This window comes from Chanodichthys erythropterus, chromosome 24 (assembly GCF_024489055.1).
Source record: "Chanodichthys erythropterus isolate Z2021 chromosome 24, ASM2448905v1, whole genome shotgun sequence".
In the NCBI taxonomy this organism is placed as follows: Eukaryota; Metazoa; Chordata; class Actinopteri; order Cypriniformes; family Xenocyprididae; genus Chanodichthys; species Chanodichthys erythropterus.
This window is the reverse complement of record NC_090244.1, coordinates 27,275,953-27,295,381: the sequence shown is the minus strand read 5'-3', so window position 1 is coordinate 27,295,381 and position 19,429 is coordinate 27,275,953. Positions and strand designations below refer to the sequence as shown.

At 37.1% G+C, this 19,429-nt stretch overlaps 1 long non-coding RNA gene across 1 annotated transcript; it reads left to right on the top strand.

Annotated features, from left to right (window-relative positions):
- Positions 1–3,113: 3,113 nt before the first annotated feature.
- On the top strand, positions 3,114–5,969 carry LOC137015417 (uncharacterized). Its single transcript, XR_010893965.1, has 5 exons — positions 3,114–3,497; positions 4,125–4,257; positions 4,416–4,521; positions 4,834–4,946; positions 5,535–5,969. It is a non-coding gene; the product is annotated as an uncharacterized lncRNA (long non-coding RNA).
- The last annotated feature ends 13,460 nt before the right edge of the window (positions 5,970–19,429 follow it).

Below are 19,429 nucleotides of genomic sequence, written 5' to 3'. Positions count from 1 at the left end.
AGACAGGTGCAGCATGCACTTTTGTGTTTGCATCCCAACTGAGGTCATGGTCCCCACTCATATGGAAGTGGGTTGCGAGACCAGGTTCAATGAGCATTCCAGCGGCTTTCTCCCCCTGCAGAGGACGTAACAGATGTGGATTTACATACACCCCCAGCATCCCACTCTCTGATGAGATTATCCAAGAGTGCCGAGAGCTACTCATACTAAATACACGCCTCGAGGAGGGCCAGGGGAGCCAGGCCCTCCGAGAGAGCAGGGGACAAAAGCAGAAGGGGAAAATGTCAAGCTTGCCAGACGGGAACAGGACAACAAACTGCTTTTGGTGCTGCTCAAGCTCTGTCCCTGACAAGAGGGTGGCTGGATTAGCATCTCATAAAGGCTGTGGCAATGCTGTTGGCAATTACTACAAGATGAACACTCTTCTATTCAATAATTCTGTCTTGGTTTGGAACCGTTGTTGTGATCTCCTTCTTTTTGTGGGAAAAAAAGATTTTGATATGGTTTTGTGTTGCAGTATGCTCAAATTAAGTGTCCAGGGCTGTGTTTCTCAAAACCAATAGACCAATAGTTGCAATTGCTTACGATGCTTTTGAAAACAGAAGACCAGTAAACAGCTCTATTCTGTCATGACATTGCTTGAGCCAATGTTGTTATGGCTGGGCCTGTTAAGCCACACTGTATACCCGTATAAGTTGGCCAAACTCAAAAAAAAAAAAAAAAAAAAAGAAACCTCTTCTTAAGTTTAAGTAACAGAACTGGCACATTTTTATTTTGTACACTTATTTTATTTTGTAAACATTTTAATTACTCTTAACTTGAAATATTTGAGTAACCTAATTCATACATTTAAATTAAAATTATTATCTGGTTTCAGTTAAATTTAAGTTAAGTTAAATTAAAATTTAAGTGTCTAAGAGCCGTCCACACAGAGACGCATTTAGGTGCATACGCAAAAAATTGGTATCATATAGCCATTTTGTCCAGAAGTATCTGGCGTTTTCGGAGCCTGAAACCGCTATTCTTTAAAACCGGGTCCCAGAGTGGATAAATCTGAAAACGAAGACCCTTGCGTTTTCATGTGTACAGCCATTCCGTATATTTTGTGAAACGATGATGTCATCAATCCACGTGTCAACCCTAGTCAGACATCGATATGTCACCTAACAGCAACAACAACAACAATAGCGGACTACATGCCGCAGAAGCTACTTAGCCTATTAGCTTTATTAAAATAAAGCTTTTTTTCTGAGATTAACTAAGGTTTGTATACAGCGCGCAAGGTTTATGCGCATGCTCCAAGTCTTATTCTTTTAGTGTATCTCTGTGGCAGAATTAAAGCGCCACATACTGATCTGGCATGTATACTATACATCGTTTTGAGTCGGTTTCAGTGGTTTTGTGTGTACGCAGATTTCAGATGTATGCAGATATTTCTTGAGACAAGGGGGGAAAAAAGATTGCATAGGGAAAGCTCTGGCTTCGTGTGGATGCAGCCTTAGTTAAAAGAAACAAGTTTCTAAAACTTAAAACAATGAAACAATATAAATTACTTAAAATGTGTCAGTTTTGAACTCAAATGAAAAAGAAAGTTCTAAATACTCGTAAAAGTTAAATTTATTGAACTAATTTGTTTAAATTAAGTTTACCCTACTCAAACCAATTCATTCTTTTGATCACTAGGGTTTAGACTGCACTCAAAAATACAGATTATAGTTCTGTTGTGTGCTGATGGCGACATAAAAATGATGCAGTTCACCTTTAAGGAAGTCCTGTTTAAATGGACTGGTTAAGGGTCATGTCCACCACACACTGATCAGATTTACACTCTAAAATGGCCAGAACGGGATTTTAAAATCATTTTTAACTTGCCACACATCTTGCTCGTGGTGTAAAATGCAGGAAAACTCTTGTAGTCCTCACAAAAATCATCAAGGATCTCAGAGGGAGTTTTATACCATGCAGACTGTCAGTTAAGCACAGCATTCTTTAAGTACACTCAAAGCTTCTTCGAGAGGTTGTCATCAACTTTAAAGCATCGGCATGAAAAATATCAAAACTCAAGAATTTATCTTAGTCAACCAAATTGATTGCCTAGTCGGCCACTGTGCCTCATTCTCAATTATTCCACGGTGAAGCACAAAAACATTATTTTAATGCAACCCAGTCTCATATGAAAATGTATCCTGACTACGTTGGTCCAAAGTGCAAAACGTAGAGGGGTTACAATAATGGCCCTTAAATTGTATGACTGTTACATTTTTTTTTGCCTATTGTTTTGCGTCCAAGTCACGTGACTTTAGAGAGCCCGGCCGTGAGAACAAAAAACATGGCGGACGTTTCTCTACTTTTTAGTGAAAAAACAATATTTGGAGTTAGTTTCTGCATAAAAATAAGTTTTGATTACATTTTTAGCGAGAAATATATATTCTATTTTCATAATATTCACTCAGTGAATGTACATAATCACTCGCTTGCGCGTTGTTGCAAAGATTTTTCTGATCTCGCCAGAATAATGTGAAACTGCTACGTTTTGGTTGCTATGAACAATATTTTATTTTCTGCATCAAAATAAGGTTTGATTACATTTTAAGCAAAATATATATATTTTATTTTCATAATATTCACTCAGTGAATGTACATAATCACTCGCTTGCGCGTTGTTGCAAAGATTTATCTGATCTACTTCAGAATAATGTGAAACTGCTACGTTTTGGTTGCTATGAACAATATTTTGAGTTAGTTTCTGCATAAAAATAAGGTTTGATTACATTTTTAGCGAGAAATATATATTCTATTTTCATAATATTCACTCAGTGAATGTCAACCCGTTCTCACTCCTGACCGTTCTCACGCTGAAGAAGTCTCCTTCAGAACACATCGCGATATTTGGCATCAGTTCGCGTGTGCTGGATGTTGGTAAGTAGTCGTAAATACGCTGTTCTAATGTTTGATATAATGTCTTTTCTGTTTGCAGATATTAATCAGATTAACGTTAGCTCCCTCATGTTCAGTCACTGCATTATATCTGTCACCTCCGCTGCTGAGGTTTTGCTTTTCATTGCTTTCTATATTAAATACTAAACTAGGGTGATTAAACACTGTCACGTGACGTGCAATATATTGCACAATATATATAACATATTCATATCAGTTTCAAAGTAGTACAAGTGTAGTTTCAAAATGGTATTTGTTGTAGAAGCACGGTAAAAAACAACACTTACCATGCTTTTTACCACAGTATTGGTCGTTTTAATGTGATTTTTGTTGTAAATACAGAGTGACCACAACACTTATCATGCTTTTAATGCCTAATAATGTTAAATCCAAAAACTGTAAGGTCAATAAGAACTTCTTTCCTATATATATTTATATATAAACCTATATATTATAAATAATGATATTTTCTTTTCTCTTGTTTTAGCTGAAAAGACAAAAAGGGCCTTTCGGAAATGGATGAAGGAGACAGAAAGCTGCAAAGGCAAATAATTGCAATGGTATGTATGTGTTGCTTTTAACCCTTTATCAAACATTTTATCAAGCATTTGTTAAATAGTCTCACAGTAAATTAAAATTAAAGTCAAATCCTGTACATATTTATCACCTTATTTGTAAATCAGTTGTGCCCCTTCTTGGACAGTTGGACGTCCCACACATAAAAGTTTATATTAATTCCATTGAATTCTTTAAAATGATTACAGATTGGGCCCAAAATGTTCCAATGATACATGATGTCTCTCTGCACCTCATAACTACCTCTGTTTGCAAGAGTGGAAATTATCATTTGACTTGTCACATGACATCAGATATTCGATTATTTTGTCATAATCAAAATAATTGAATATCTGATGTCTATTCAATATCTAATCAGTTACACTGCTGATAATGTCCTGCTTGCATGTGAAACATGTTATTTATTTATTTATTCTTTTAAATATAAATATAGCTTGCTATTAAAGACATATGTTTAATCATGGAAATGCCCACATATCAGTGAACTTATTACATAAATGCATTTAACATTTAATTATGCAACACTCTTTACAGAAGGAAATCCTACAGTTATGTGTAAATTGACAACTTGAATGTGATGTAATAAATTTACCTTCCTTTCTGTCTTGCAGGATTACTTGCAGATTACTTAGTCCTTCTTTTTAGGATCTCTACAACATCAAACTCAACAGCTCTTTTAAGAGCCGACCCTCACAAGAGCTACTAGTGAGTCGCTGCAAACCTGCCGTGATCAGCCCTTTCCAGGTAAAGTTTCTAGATATTTAAATCAGTATTTACTCATCAAATGCTCTCCTGGATGGTATGGTAAATTAACTTATTTATAACTGTCTCAATTTGTATGTTTTAAGAACAAGAGTAATTGCACACAGAGTAAGTAGAGACTTTCTTGTTTTTCTGTGCAGAGAAGGAAGACCAGTCCTTATATCAAAGCAAGCTCATCGAAGTCCTTTGTTTAGGGTGAGGAAGGAACATGACCATCTCATGCCCAAAGAAGACAGAAGTCCATTGGTATGTCTTGTGTTGAGGCAATGCTGTAATATGTAGTACAGAATTTAATGTTGTTCTCTCAAAGGACTATTAAGTTCTTAAAAAGTTCTTAAAAACTGTTCCTTCTGTTTTTTTTTGTCTGTTTGTTTGTTTGTTTTTTTAGATAAAAGCAGACAGGGAAGCTTTGGAAGATAATGAGTTAATATAATATAATATAGTATAATAGGAATTAAATAGTAAATGTTCTTTAAATTATGTGTAATACTTTTTTTGGCTTGAAATAAGGCCTTATACTGCACAGACCTAAAACATTGTATTTGTGTTTTAAAACAGATAGCAAGTGAAGTCACTAACAGAAGATCCTAGAGGAAAAACGACTGATGTGCAGCTACGGAGGAACACAAGAGGCAGAAACTATGCATGGCCATGGCTTCTTCATGAGTACGGTAAGTCCTGTGCCTATTCTTAATTCTTGCCTTAAAGTTTTTATTGCAGTATTTTAACAATTTTACATTGTACAGGTTATCACTTGGTTTTTGACCAAATTATGCTCTTGAAACAAGAAACAGAAGAGTATGTTGTCCTGAAAGAAATCAAGGCTCAAAAGAGAGCATGCCTTTCTAAAAGATCTTTTAAAACAGGTTGCTGTTAATATGGGTAAAACAGTTTTTGTTCAGTACTTAGCTTACAGTCTGTGCTGCATTTTTATTATAATATATATATTATGTACTGCTGTTTTGTAAAGTTAAATCAGGAACAGGCAACTCTAGCCCTTTTGCTGTCTCCTTTTTGAGGTGGAGAGTTTACCTCCAACCATAATTGAGCACACCTGAAAATTTTAACCAAAGTCTTCAGGTGTACTTATAGACAGTTATAGGCAGTTGGGTTTGAGGTTGAGGCTAAATCTACAGGACCGTGGACGCTGAGGGCCAGAGTAGCCCACCACTGTTTAAATCATGCAGAACATAAGCTGACCTGGCTGTCCATTAAACTACTTAACTTGAATTGTCTGTGTTTTTTTGTTTTACTTTTAGACCAGGACTGAAGAACGCCTGACAATGGGATGTTAAGACTTCTTCCTCTGGTTGAGAAAAAGCTACAGCACATCAGTGATCACATCTTCTGGTCATCAGTTGTACTGTAGAGTACAACTGAACAAACTGTTTAGAAGAAGAAGAACATGAACATGATAGAGACATGTACAGGGAAGAGCAAGAACCCAGTTCAGCTGTGATAATGAATCTTTATTTTAAACTCAATATCAAATCTGTTTTCTGGATCATAGTTGACTGGATGGGATTCTGTGGCGCTCATTTGTGCAATAGGAGTAAAGTCTGTGAATGGATTATTATGACGTTAACGTATTTTTGAAGACACGTTTTTATTTATCTTGAATCTCATTTGTCTTTATGCAAATTTCAACCTTATGCTGTATCCTCCAATAAAGTGTTGTGTAATAAATTATGATGAACGTGGTGTTTGGTAGAGTAAATACAATTTAACTAAGCTGAGTTTATTTCATAATTTAAAAAAATGACATATAATTTCCATGATTGTTTTACTTATTAATACATAAATATATATTACATAAATATTTTCGATCTAATTCATGATATTTGGGACAACAATGCACCAAAAGTTGCATATACTTTCATGTTGTGACAAGGATGGCAGTTTCCAGATAAATAAAGGGAAGGAATGTGAATAAAGAGAGGCTGCAGTGGGTTATACTGATACAAACACTTCAAGCAGAGTTGAAGAAGATCGATGTTGATCATTCTGGTACATCTACTACTGCATTCAAAATGACAGCTGGACATTACTGATGTCAGGCATGTGAGGAGCAAGAAGAGGGGGTGATAATGACATTTTGGCACAGTTTCTTATTTTACTGAATAGTGCATTATCCTTGTGTAACAGTAATAGTGAAGTGTAAATATAAATAGTTTTTAGTTTACTGCCAACACTGGCAGCTGGATAATGGCAAGTTGTGGGTTCATCCATTATATTTATTGGTGTTCATACAAAAAAAAAAGCAAAGAAATAATCAACTACTATTCAATTAATCAATTATTATTATTATTATTATTATTATTATTATTATTGTATTACAACATTTTGTTATAATATTTCCATATTTCATCAGATGGTCTCACAATACCCATCAAAAACCTATACAAGCATGATGTTAGAATGGAAAATGAGGAAATGATAAAATACTCCAATATTTAAATGTGATTCAACAAAGTTTGTTATCCATGATGAGGAGTACACACCTGTGTAGATTTTAATGCCCTTCCACCCCCAAGGGGCCAGTACCGGCCCCTGGAAGAGCAAAAAAATGCACATTTCAAATGGCTGTAACTCAAAGTCCGGTTAGCGTATCAAAGAGAAAATCAACAGGACAACTGCTTATGCTATGATTACTAAATAATGTTGGGCACAGTTTTCAGACATACATGGAAAGCTGGCATAAAGGTTTTTTAATAGTGATTACAGTAAAATATTACATTTCAGCCTGTCCCTCATATATGTAATAAATGTTTGCACAATAAACATATTTAAATATCGAGTTGTCCATTAAAGATCTTATTATTTTAACATTTATCATTTCTTTACTAAACGTTTTAAACTACATTACCCATATGTCTCTGTCATTCTATCAATGAACGGGAAACATGGCGCTGTAGTTCATTGAGAAGCTAGGGTTAGGGTTGGGATCTCGGTAAAGGAGTAATTTCTCACAACATGGAAACACTTTATAGTTAACTTAATGTATGAGTAACGTAATATTCACACTAAAACAAACTTTGTAAGATAAAGCGCCGTTTTATATGGGTTGAAAGGTAGTCCAATCACAGCGAGTTCTGCGATAGAGTCACAGCCAATCACAACACAGCTGAACAGATGCGTCACGCTTACTTGTCCATTTATGGTAAATGACGACAGATCTCCTTCGGTTCCGGCTGACGAGAAAGATTCCTTAAATATATAATTAATCTAATTAAATATGATAAAAATCACATTTTACAACGAAAGACTCCTTTGTGTTTTAAACTGATGCATAAATATATTTGAAAGAGATATAATTGCATCTACTAAAGTGCTTCTAACATTTACAGTAGATATGTAGTATATTAAAGGTATACATTTAATCACTTATTTATACCATTCTTCACCATTTGAACTCTTGGAATTAAAATAAATATAAATAAAAGCATAATGAATGTACTCGATTTTGTAATCATATTCCAATATGTAGTGTCAAAGACAAATGTAGGCCCCAAACTACTGCACAACAGTATAAAAATCAGTTAATTGTGAGAAAAAAATATATCCAGTTACAGACGCAATCTATTATAGTGAAATATAACTACACAAATCGATATGATGAAGTATTATTTTTACAAACCAAGAGATGAGATAAAATTCCATGTGAAAATATGTTTCTTTAAAGAATAGGGGGAAAAAAATAACATTTTACATTCTCAACTTTAATACAATATAATATTGTGTTTATTGTTCACTTTTACTGTAACTAAATGAAAGGCAAATTCAAATAGTTAATGCATTTTATAAATGTTAAATATTTTCAGCAATAAAATGCTTCTATAAAATACATTCATGTGTATGTTACATTTACATTATCCAGGTACTGATATAATGATACCATAGATGTAGTTAAGGTGGACATTTACTATAGTGACACTGTAAAAAAAGGTTTAATGAAACAAAATGCAAGACATTTTCAAGTCCATCTAAATGAAGAGGTAACAAACTCACAGAATAATGTCCAGAATGTCAATGTGTCATTTCTGTAATACTCTATATCAGCACCAAACAGAATTAAATAAATATTGATTGTTCTCAGAGGGTTTTCCTGAACACTCTCACTAACTTCAATTGTTCGGACAAACACCTGCTATACACACATGCAGAAATACATATTTGACTATAGTCGCAGCATTACTAGAACTTTTACCAAAACTCCGGATGAGCACTGGTGCTTCTTTGGTAAAGGCAAGAATATGGAAAAAGATAAATGACTATTTTCAATATTGGTTCTGCACGTTTCAAGGAGATCATAAGGAGGAGTCCACGTGAAGACTTTTAAAAACTGTGACAGAGTGAAGGGTGCACCTCCCTGGACACACCCTAAGCATGACCAAACAACAACACCCAAAGACAGATATGAAGTGGACACCACCAGGAGAATGCAGGGGAAGACATGGAAACGAAGGCCTGAAGAATGTTGGTGTCCCATGGGAAGATGTGGAGAATGTGGTCACAGATTGGATACGTTGGAGGACACTTGTTACCCAATGTGCCTAGCACAGCACTTGATGATGATCTTGCACTTGTGAGTTCATACATAACCGTAGGATTTCCTTCTGTAAAGAGTGTTGCACAATTAAATGTTAAATGCATTTATGTAATAAGTTCACTGATGTGTGGGCATTTCCATGATTAAAAGTATAGCAAGCTATATTCATATTTTAAAAAATAAAAAATAAAAATAAAAAAATAACATGTTTCACATGCAAGCAGGACATTATCAGCAGTGTAACTGATTAGATATTGAATAGACATCAGATATTCAATTATTTTGATTATGACAAAATAATCGAATATCTGATGTCATGTGACAAGTCAAATGATAATTTCCACTCTTGCAAACAGAGGTAGTTATGAGGTGCAGAGAGACATCATGTATCATTGGAACATTTTGGGCCCAATCTGTAATCATTTTAAAGAATTCAATGGAATTAATATAAACTTTTATGTGTGGGACGTCCAACTGTCCAAGAAGGGGCACAACTGATTTACAAATAAGGTGATAAATATGTACAGGATTTGACTTTAATTTTAATTTACTGTGAGACTATTTAACAAATGCTTGATAAAATGTTTGATAAAGGGTTAAAAGCAACACACACATACCATTGCAATTATTTGCCTTTGCAGCTTTCTGTCTCCTTCATCCATTTCCGAAAGGCCCTTTTTGTCTTTTCAGCTAAAACAAGAGAAAAGAAAATATCATTATTTATAATATATAGGTTTATATATAAATATATATAGGAAAGAAGTTCTTATTGACCTTACAGTTTTTGGATTTAACATTATTAGGCATTAAAAGCATGATAAGTGTTGTGGTCACTCTGTATTTACAACAAAAATCACATTAAAACGACCAATACTGTGGTAAAAAGCATGGTAAGTGTTGTTTTTTACCGTGCTTCTACAACAAATACCATTTTGAAACTACACTTGTACTACTTTGAAACTGATATGAATATGTTATATTGTGCAATATATTGCACGTCACGTGACAGTGTTTAATCACCCTAGTTTAGTATTTAATATAGAAAGCAATGAAAAGCAAAACCTCAGCGGAGGTGACAGATATAATGCAGTGACTGAACATGAGGGAGCTAACGTTAATCTGATTAATATCTGCAAACAGAAAAGACATTATATCAAACATTAGAACAGCGTATTTACGACTACTTACCAACATCCAGCACACGCGAACTGATGCCAAATATCGCGATGTGTTCTGAAGAGACTTCTTCAGCGTGAGAACGGTCAGGAGTGAGAACGGGTTGACATTCACTGAGTGAATATTATGAAAATAGAATATATATTTCTCGCTAAAAATGTAATCAAACCTTATTTTTATGCAGAAACTAACTCAAAATATTGTTCATAGCAACCAAAAACGTAGCAGTTTCACATTATTCTGGCGAGATCAGATAAATCTTTGCAACAACGCGCAAGCGAGTGATTATGTACATTCACTGAGTGAATATTATGAAAATAAATAATATATATTTTTTGCTTAAAATGTAATCAAACCTTATTTTGATGCAGAAAATAAAATATTGTTCATAGCAACCAAAACGTAGCAGTTTCACATTATTCTGGCGAGATCAGAAAAATCTTTGCAACAACGCGCAAGCGAGTGATTATGTACATTCACTGAGTGAATATTATGAAAATAGAATATATATTTCTCGCTAAAAATGTAATCAAAACTTATTTTTATGCAGAAACTAACTCCAAATATTGTTTTTTCACTAAAAAGTAGAGAAATGTCCGCCATGTTTTTTGTTCTCACGGCCGGGCTCTCTAAAGTCACGTGACTTGGACGCAAAACAATAGGCAAAAAAAAAATGTAACAGTCATACAATTTAAGGGCCATTATTGTAACCCCTCTACATTTTGCACTTTGGACCAACGTAGTCAGGATACGTTTTCATATGAGACTGGGTTGTTTAATGGCAAATACACACAAGAGGGCAACCATACAGCAATACACCTGATGCCATAAATTCATGTTTTGAAAGCTCTCCCCATCTATTGTTGCAGTCTTTAATTATGCAGTAGGCATTGTGTTGGGTGCCTGAACCTGTCCTGGTCCTGTATTGGCTCAAGCTTGTGATTCATAATTAAACTGTTTGTGAGGCTTGTGTTCGAATATGAAAGCTGCGACACAGTGGCCTTGTCCAAAAAAGCACATGTTGATTTCTCTTCCTCAGAGGTACTCGGCCTTGACATTTTCAAGCCGATTCCCACATTGTTTTGTAAGTTTTATTTGTTCCGCTGGCGTGAGCTTTCTCTTTCTCTCGCCGAGGGCATGCCCGGGCAACCCTAAATTAATCCCTCTTCTTCTTCAAACTCTGGTTCGATATGTATCCATGAGTTATGTCTATCTGCAGAGAGTCCAAACTCATCATCTCGAGAGGAGGTAAACGTAGCTTATAATTATGGGCTGTGTTCATTTACATGTGTTAATCACTCAGGTGATGGGCTGCTCATCCTGATACCGGCAGGTCAGGCCCCTGCAGACACAAGAGTCAAAACCCAATTATATGCATGATTAACTTTATCCTAAGCTGTTTCCCCACAGTCAAGACTCTCACTGGATAAGAGGACAGGGTAGTGATGTGTGTATGTGCTTGTGTACTTGTATAAGGGTTGAGTGGCATATGAATTACAAGTAGTTAAAAGCCTGTTTAATTGCTCTTGAATGTTAATTTGGTTTTGACAGGTCTGAAAAAGTTGTATGATTGAACTATAGTATATCAGAATTTTATATTTTGATTATCCCAAAACACTACTCCATTCCAGTTCGACTCGCAAAAAATACTTTTTCTGCCAATATGTTTAGTCATGCAGAGCCAGACAGAATACAGTTCAGTCCACCTTAAAGGCCCCAGTATACTTCAAACTAAGTTCTTGTTCGTTCTTTGTTTAGGGGTAAACGAAGTTAGAAATGCGTGACCAGCGATATACTGTAAACGAACATCCACTGTAAACTGTCACATCAGTTCGTTCTTCGATTTTGTTTGAAGTTCACCCACACTGCTGAGATCGATGTTTAGATGAATATGTAAATATGTGCCGTGCACTTTCTTCTCAGTAACAAAATAAACACAAGAAAAATGAGAAAACAGCAAGCATTTATTATAGAAAGCATAAGAAAAGCATCTGATCATAACGGCATGTTAATGTTAGTACAAGCTCTGCAAAGTAGCACTCCAGTCACGTCACGTCTTCATATAGCACTTTATTCAATATATTGCTTAAAATCAAGCAGCTTTACAGTATCAAACATGAAAAACAGTGTTAGTGTCTCATTTTATCAGAGGCACGACCTCATTTTGTACTATAAAGCAGCTATCCAGTGTGTTCATGTTTTCACCCACAGAGATCTTACCTCTACGAACTCAAACACACGAAATGAGTCAGTATGCATCCCACGTGAGTGAGGCGGAGCCTCAGCGCACACCTCCTATTACGTTATCATCACAGACCAATGATAGTACGAAGGTGTTTTTCAGCTGGAGCGAACTTTTCCTGAAAGTTCGCTTTGGCAAGCCATTTTGAACTTCCAAAAAGAACACAAAACAGACTTTGTTTTGGCCTGATTTTGTTCAAAATTATGTCACATCAGTTCGTTCTTCGATTTTGTTTGAAGTTCACCCACAAATGAAAAAGTCATTAATTACTCACCCTCATGTCGTTCCAAACCCACAAAACCCACAAGATTCTCGTTCATCTTCTTTCTGTCCTTCCTTAGACTGCTTTTGCAACTAGAATTTTTACGCTTCAAAAAGTTCATAAAGAGGTCGTAAATCCATATAAATTGTGCAGGTTAGTCCAAATTTTCTGAAGAGACTCAATCACTTAATATGATGAAGAGATTTATATAATAATATTTATAGGTCCTATGTCCTCATCCTTTCCTAGTCTAGAGGAGCAAGCTAAACATGGATATTAGTAGATTTCTGAGGTCGTATTGGAGTCAGTTTCAGCGGTACTGGAGAAGATTTCTTCACTGAGATAAATATACAATAGATGACCGGATGCAATAAAAAGAATTACTAGCACCCTCATTACAACCAGTACAACAAGCTGTCTACAAGACTAACTTCAAAATCAATCATGTTTCATATCAGTTACATCTCCTGTATTGGCATCTCCTTATAGAATCTATTCCGAAACCCATGGTTCCATCTGCTTGTGGAGACTTAACCCTTATTTACTCAAGGATATCCTAGATTCCAGACATTGTCAGATGTTCCACCTACTGGACTCGAAGGGCTACAGTCCTCAGGTGTGTTCCTGAGAGGTTTTCATGAGTTCACACTTAGAAATAATCAGATAAAGTAAAAGTATGCATATGAGGCGTGCTGTCCAAGGAGAGGACTCTGAGCTCGGTATTTGGCCCGAACCCAGAGTACTCCCCCCATATCCTGATGAGTAGTTGGGGTGGAGGACGGAATTCTGAAAACTGTCGAGGAACATGGGTGAGTCGGCTGCGCATAATATTTATATATGTAAGGCCTCCTCTCATGCTGATTGGATAGATCATTTGAACGTGTTCCTCCCAAACTTTGTTAATAAAACATCATTAGATATCATCAGGAATACTAAATGTCCCTATAATCAATCGTCTTGTCTTGCCATACAATGCCAGAGGTCACCTTCCCCAAATTTCTCAAATTGTTTTGTTAGTGTATGACCTTTAATGGTCATACATATACTTGTCCTGGCCATGCCTATCATTGTGATCCTGCTTTGTACATTCGATAATTGTGATTCAATGTCTCTGCAACTCTTAATCCTATTGGAGTGTCTGAATATTTACACTTGATTTATACCCTAACATCAATAGGGTGGTGCAGGTATGACATCAGAACCTGGTAGACTAATTCGCCGCTGGTTCCTTCGAGATTTTCCTGTGGGGTTTTTCAGTTTTGAGTAAAATAAGGCCTGTGGTAAACATAACTTGATGATACTTTGACATTTTGTTCTACAACATACATTTTCAATAATGAACATAACTGCCTCAAAATTTGCGTTCAAAATTGCTTCAAAAACAACCCATAGGAAAAACTCGAAGGAACCAGTGGAGAATTAGTCTTCTGGGTTCTGACAACATACTCGCAGCAATCTATACACCATTCATTAGGGTAATACATTGCTCATTATGGTCTCCAAAGCAGGAGTCACCTGCACCGGTTATATTCCCATAGAATCTTGTTGAGAAATACTGTTACAATATGAACACTCAAGGCACCAGAAAGTCCATGTGAGCCCTCCTTTTGGCAGCTACAAGAATTTGACTGAAGAGCGATATTTTAAACAACATTTAGTGATCTGCTCTGTCTAGTCTCTTTCTTTTGTGGAAATAGAACAAAGAAATCCCCTCTGTAGTGAATTCAGTGGGAAAATGTTTTATTAATTGCCATATGCCTATTGATTCCTCTTTCAAGCCTATTCTTTTGTTCTTCCTTTCTGGTGGCAGCAGAAGGATCTGTAAGTTATGTGGAGTGTCAAAGGTGTCCTTTTGATGTAGATGACAGACCCCATGCTAAGTAACACCTGTGCCGGGTCTGGGCTTGTCTGCTATGGTCTATTTGCATCTGAACTGCCGGACAGATCAACCCATCAGACAAAACTAATTGAGCCCAGAGAGGCATAGCGTTGGTCATCACTTCATAGGACATTTCCAGTAGGCGATATGTGACGTGGACACAAAAGACTATTTGTTTTCAGGCTTGGTGGTTAATTCTCATACTTTAATGTATTTTTATTATGTACAATAGATGCTTATTGCATTTCCCTCTTTATCAAATGCTTTTTGTATACTGTTGAGCAAAAGGCACAGCTGTCAGCAGGGAAGCCAGCATCAGTGAATAGCAAAAACCACAAATGCCATGTACCTTATAGTGGACCCCCTCGTTGCCGCCCATGGCACTTCGTACCTACTGTGTGATCTTCAGTAGAAGAGGGGTGGTATATTCACCACCCCCTTCGACAGACTAGCAACATGGCACAGCTAGACGCTCAAAATGCCAGAGGTTAGAAGGTACAACACACAATACACAAAAGAGGGCCTCAAATTGAAAAGACGTAGAGGCATACAAAAACCGTGACCTATCGTTATTTCTGGAAGGCCTGCCTTTCAAGAAGCGTTTCCCTGGCTATATTAGCACTCTTAAAATTTTCTCGCTCTAAAATCATGATGGTTTGGACAGTAATGCCACGTATTCATGATGACAGATGTCTACCTGGCCTCATTCTGAATTTATAAGCTTTAAAAACTCCCATGACATACTGACGCCTCTGCTTAGAACAGGTGGTACATTATTAAAAACTCCACACTTCTTTGGTTGTCTTTGATATTCCTCATCTCATCAAGGATTCACTTTTTAGATGTAAATACCAGGAGTCGAGGGAACTGTTACTAGGTAACACCCACACGCTCTTGCTGTCACTTTAAATATTTTAAAACAGACAGATGTGAAAGTGGAATAAAAGGGAAGAGCTGTGAACTGTCCGGCCCGTGGCAGGTGCCCGCTAGCAATGTAGATGAAATCAGTTGGAGGCAAAATGTATAATAGATTATGAACAGTTGCAGCTCAAGAAGGTGGTGACACATTTGCTAGTTAGCCAGTTAGCACCTGCTTTTATTAGAAGCCTTTGTTTCCTTCTTGTGTCTCCCAATATGATGTTTCAGAAAACCTTACATGGATAATTCACCTGAAAATGAAAATTCTGTCATCATTTACTCACCCTTATGTCTTTTTTTTTGTCCAATCACATTCAGAATATCTTTATTTGTGTTTCACTAAGAATTTTCATCCTTTCACACATGTGTATATTTGACGTTCTGTCTATATAATGTGTGATTTATATTTCCTTCTCAGCGGCTGGAGGGCAAGTTCTCTGGAGTATGAGAGGAGAGACTAGCGGGTTACTGGAAAAACAGTGGTGTGATAACATATGTCACTGCCAGATCCTGGAGAGAGATGGATTGTGGCGGGAGAGGGGAGGCATCGTAGGGGGTATGTTTGTAATAATGGTGTATGTTTGTGATGTGATGTTGCCAACCAACACAGAAAATGTTCACTGCAGTTTGAGTCCAGATTTAGTATGTGGATTGCTGGAGGTAACACATCAGGACACTAGGACGCAGTTAGTACAGATTAGGGGCAGTTGAGATGGATTATTGGGGTGAAAAATGACACTGAGAGGATTGGCTGGCAAAGAACAGATCCTGACAGCTGTTGGTCCTCGAGCTTCTCGCAGCAGGAGATACTCATAGACATGACCACAGACGCCTACAGCTAACAACAGCCAACAGGCGGAAATATTACCCTACACACAAACAGAAACGAAAACAATGACACGCTATGCTTTAGAATTATATGTGGAGCAATTACACATATACAATTACACAAATATACAATTACATTTTTTTTTACCGAAACACCAAAACAAAAATTTAAGGGTGTTCATACTTGACATGTTTGGTTTGATTAAAACAAACTCTGGTGTGATTGCTCTGTTAGTGCAGTTCATTTGAGTAAAGCCCCGTTCACACCGCAAGCGACAAGCAGCGACAAAGCGACAGGATCCCATTCGTTTCAGTGGAGACTTCCGGCGTCTAGAGCGACAGTGACCGTTGGCGACAGAATGTAGGCGTGTCAAGCGACGGGAGACAGGCGAAAAAAGTTCAGATATTTCAACTTTATGCAAATCAGGAGCGAATTTCGCGAGCGACAACCAATAGGAGTGAAGCTCTCTGGAGCTCACGTCACCATCTCGAGTGCTGGCAGGACAGACAGGAATAGTTCTGGAGCTATTTCACTGTTTTATATGATTTTCTGTACTTACATGGATATAATAAAACGATGCGTGGAAAAGAAACTGTCGGCAGTCTTGTGAGTTTGATTCATACATTTTGTGTTGTTAATTATATGATGCTGTGAGCAATTTAGCACTGCTGCAGTTCATGTTACAGTCTCCCCTGCATTGTGTTGATTATTAGGGACAAGAAAATTGATTATTTGTCAAATTTGATTGACGTTTTAGTATTTTTTGACAGTATGAGTGAGTTTAATTTGTTAATAATTCGTTAATCTAGTTAACTTAATGATTTACTGCACCAAGCTCTGCAGTCAACACTCTACAACAGCAGAATATTACTTTTAATTATTTTAAACCTAATTCCTAGTCAAATTAGAATGATTTATTAGTAGATTTATATTATTAGTATTATATATCATTTGTGATTGCATTTCTATAGATATGTCCAGACGTGCTGTCTACCAATGATATTAGAGCGACAGCACCAGGAACGCCCACAAGCGACTTAACAGTAGACAAGCAACATGCAGCGAAAAAGTCAATACTGTGGACACTGCCACCTGAACCTTGGTGCGCACAAAGCAAGCGTACAGAGATTGCTGAAAAGATGAGTCTCAGTCCGCTTCCAAATGAACTCTGTTGTAGTTCGAATGAAATACAAACACAGCACAGACCAAGATATTTAAACGAATGAAAACTATGACATGATGTCACAAGATGCGACAGGACAGAATAGCAAAGCATACCTGGGATTTTTCTCAATACTCAAATTGATGCCTTCTCATTTCCTCACTCATCTGCACTCCAGCCTATGACCTGAAAACCGATCGTAGTCAGACATCTTGAAGGACATTTCAGTTCTCTAATTGCACCGTGAGGAGGCAAGGAACGAGGAGCGAGGAAGCTTTCTGAGGAGTCATGAGCGAGGTGTATCCTTCCCTCGCATCCTAAGGTGGTTGAGCTAAGATGGGAGGAAAGTAAGTGAAGAAAAGTAAACGAGGATACACAAATAAGAAATGAGAAGCTCCCCTGTTTTTTTTCTCGTCATAGTCGCGATGTTGCCCATCAAGGGGCAGTCATGGCCTAATGGATAGAGAGTCTGACTTGTAACCCAAAGGTCATGGGTTCGAGTCTCAGGTCTCAGGCAGGGATTGTTGGTGAGGGGAGTGAATGTCCAGCGCTCCTCAATACCACGACTGAGGTGAGACCCTTGAGCAAGGCACTGTACCCCCAACTGCTCCCCGGGCGCCGCAGCAATGGCTGCCCACTGCTCCGGGTGTGTGTTCACGGTGTGTGTTCACTGCTGTGTGTGTGCACTTGGATGGGTTAAATGCAGAGCACAAATTCCGAGTATGGGTCACCATACTTGGCCACATGTCACTTCACTTCACTTCACTTCACTTCACAGTTCAGTACAGGCATCAGAACAATTTTTGGTTCCCAGAACATTCTTTTTGAGGTTACGTTTTGGTCAGCCATGCAGGAAATTTTTCTTGACAGAAATTGAATGTTAGTTTTTGGTTTGTAGAACGTTATTCTAACATTATTCAAATGTTCCCCTAGCATTAGTCAAACGTTACTTTAAAATCATGATTAAGCTATCTCCATACCGAAATCTCAGTGGTCTAAACAGTGCTTCAACTTTTATGAATTGTTAAAATATTATTATGGTATTTTAAAGGTTCCTATTTTTGTTTTGGAAGTCCCTAACAACAGGTTTAAAAGCATGCAACACTTTAATTGTCTTATAATATGCATTTAGTTTTACCTTATTTGCTCAACGACTTCCAAACGATTCGCTCAACGATTCATTTTGCCGAACCCCTTGTTTGCGTGATGCTAATCTGCGGTGATTGGTCAGATGACTTCTGCTGGTTAACATGGAGTACAGTATACAGTGCTTGCATCACATACATTGTATTATAATAATGATGGTGTTCCGCTCTGTTCTTAAAATAAAGACTCAGAGAGGAATTAAGTTGTTTTGTGTTTATGTTAGGGAACCTAGCCCACAGCTCAGTGGTAAACACACAAACAGTCATGGTATATGTGTTAGCCCAACGCAGAAACGTATTGATAAAGCACTGCAGTTGTACACCAACATATTGCTATATTCTTTATCATAACTCCAAGTAATAACAACGAAAAACATTTGACACATTTCTAGACCATTGTGATCAAACACATATTGCTGTTAGCTGGTTAGCTGGAGAACTACAAGCTGTGCGGAGCGTACGCAACACACACAACTAGGCTAAATGCATATTGCACATGCTACAGAGCATGTGATTCTGTGATTCTGGCTCGGAATTTGGACGCGGAGATGTCACTGACATGTTCGGACTTACCCTTATAAGGGTTTCAGTCCAGTATCGTTACTCTACTTAGGCCATTGAACTGAAACTCAGAACCCTGTGGATGTTAGATACCGGATTTTAGTCCTTGCTAATCACATATTTGTCTAGAAGATTTGTATTTATTTATTTTTACTTAGCGGACATACTTGTGCATCAGAACAGGTAAGTCTTTTTGTTTGGGGGCAGTTTTATGTCTTGGCTCTTTAAAACATAACAAATTTAAATTATTTTCTCTGTGAAATAATAACAACTGGCCTGCGAATCCCTTGTTGAACACATTTTGGTTGAAGAAGCAGTCGTCAGTAAAATATACACAGCACAAGGTTCGGGTTTCAAGTTTTCCCTGCTGTCTGCGCGTGCAATAAGTAGGTGGGCAATATGCTAATGTTTTGCTGTGACGTCACAACGAA